Genomic DNA, 2,487 nt, shown 5'->3' with positions numbered 1-2,487 from the left:
AGCCGCGGCGGATCCACAGAGCAAGGGGGGAATCAGTTAAATTCATTGGGGGAATTAAATGAGGCGACGGGGAGGGGGGGGGGGGGGGGTGAGAGACAAAACGGAGAGTGTCTGCTTCCATTTCCATGTAGATTTTCATTGCACGCCTGTTAAAGGAGGGACGGGACAGGGGTACAGTCGGATGAATATTTTATTGACCCGCAAGCAGAGACATCCCGAGTGACAAAGAGGACGGTGATCAGTTAACAGCACTTGTCTCCTGGTTGTGAGTTTCTTCCATGTGCTGATGCCAAAGAACGACTGTGATATTCTTAGAAGTTTATTTTTTCAGTACAATGTGTTCCCGCATCGCTTATTAAACAATAAAACGATCTGTTTCTGACCACTGTTTTACCCGGAACAGTAACTCCAACAAAACGGTTCTCTCCAACAGAAGCTAAGAATAAATGCATTCACTGAAGCTGTTCAGAGGCGGTCAAAGATTTTCTTAAGTGTCACTTTGAAGAAAGTTTTAACTTTATTTAATTTACAACTATTTTTCCGCAATTTCGAAGTTACAAGGTTTTATATTTTTTTATCAACCGCCGTACTGTAGATAAAAAGTAGGGGGAAGTGACAAGGGCAACGTTTGTCAGTATAACCCACACCGTCCCAAAGGCGATCTACAGGTTGCGCTGTTATGGGATTGATGCTAAATTATTCGAGAAGCTTTACTTTGTCAAGAACATTGAGCCTCAACGAAACAGCTCAGACATGGGAGGAGTGGTGGTGGATATAACGGGACACTGGGCTTGGTGGACTTCGCGTCAATTTGAACACATTTCCGAAGGCTCGGCCCTATCGAAACTGTGATTCAATTCACCTCCCACCCCAAGCGGGAAACAGGAGCCATCTCCCCCAAATTACAAATACAGACAGAATGTGTTGGGGAAACTCAGCGAGCCCGGCAGCGTCTGCGGAGAGAGAAACTAGAGTTAAACTCGTTTCGAGTCTTCCTTGGGAGCTTTTTGAAAACGCGAATCTCTCTGTGACTGAGGGGCATTTCAAATTGGATGCGTTTTGTTTTAAAGAGTTGGAAATTATTTAACGATTGCAAGGTGGAGACGAACCTGCCTTGTAACCCGCCGACAACATGAGAACCGTGAACCACCCAAAATGTTAATAACAAGTTCAAAAGCGTCGATCTCTTTCATAGCCGTCCAACCCAAGTACTTGTAAATAAACCACAAAACTTTTTTTTACATTTTATTTATCAAACTTGGTAAATCTACCTCAATTTGACAAGTTAATAGTCACACCACTTTATTCCACACAATGTCGTTTATTATATTACGGTAACTCTCCATCTATGTAATTCACTTCGAAACCTGCTCATATAGGCTATGAAATGATTGTCCCAAATACCACAGACACTGGGGCTAGCCAGATTTTCCAGGGCTCTAGAATGATGACGGATTAATTTGGAAAAAATTAGAGTACCCATTTTTTTCCAATTAAGGGGCAATTTAGAATGGTCCACGCAGACACAGTTAATCCATTAACATTGAATACACTGTGCATGTTATGTTTCAATAATAGGGACATTTGGATAAAGGCGTCACAGCCTCTCGCTGTGCTGTAACGTGCGCCAATGTTACTTTAATCTGAAATTTCAATTCTTCTTCCCCGTGGCCCACTTCAACAACTGTTAAGATTGAGACAGTTCATCTCTCGCCCTCTCTCCCCCACAGTCATCACTGGGTACACTAGATGGCGGTGTCAGAGGTCCTTCTGATGGGGCCCACCAGAAAAGAATTTTACAACCCGTTCTATTGAACTGAAACACCTTGTTTACCCCCAGCCTGTTCATAATATCCCGGCCAGCCTGTTTCCACATCAATTCCCGAGACGCGTCTGCACTTTTGAGACGCCTCCGCGAGGAATCCCACCGTCTGGGCTTTCGCAAGGTGGAAAAGGGGGTGAAAGCCCCAGGCGAAATGACCTTTCAGGAGCGAATCCATCATCCGCCACCCAATAATGAATGGGTGCTGAAGGCTGGCATTTTATGGGTTAAAAGTGCAGCTCTCGAACTCTCCGCTCGTTCTCTAGCACCAGCTCGCTGAGTGTGTGTGTGGTGGGGGGGGGGGGGGGGGGGAGGAGGGGGCGGGGGTGTCAACCAGAGTGTCAGCAAATTGGACCATCTCCCCCTTCCCAGTCATTTACCGGGTGTGGGACAGGGTGCTGAAGGTGGAGGCGATCCAGAACCAGGTGGATCTCTCCCTCTCTCACATTTCGGTGTGTTGCCTTTGATGTTCCTGACCCATGGCTTGGGAGCCAATCGGAAGGCGGGAAAGCCGTCCGGGGGGCGGGGCCACCCTCGGCCCCCTCTGATTGGATGGCCCCTGAGCGGCTCAATAGGCAGGAAGGTTGCTGAGTGGTGGGTGGAGGTGTCAGTCAGCCGCCAGCACACTTTTTATATCAAGAGAGGCTGCGGCGGGGATTGAGTTT

The sequence above is a fragment of the Scyliorhinus canicula genome, chromosome 18 (genome assembly GCF_902713615.1).
Source record: "Scyliorhinus canicula chromosome 18, sScyCan1.1, whole genome shotgun sequence".
Taxonomy (NCBI): Eukaryota; Metazoa; Chordata; class Chondrichthyes; order Carcharhiniformes; family Scyliorhinidae; genus Scyliorhinus; species Scyliorhinus canicula.
The sequence above is the reverse complement of the archived record's forward strand: the minus strand, read 5'-3'. Positions refer to the sequence as shown.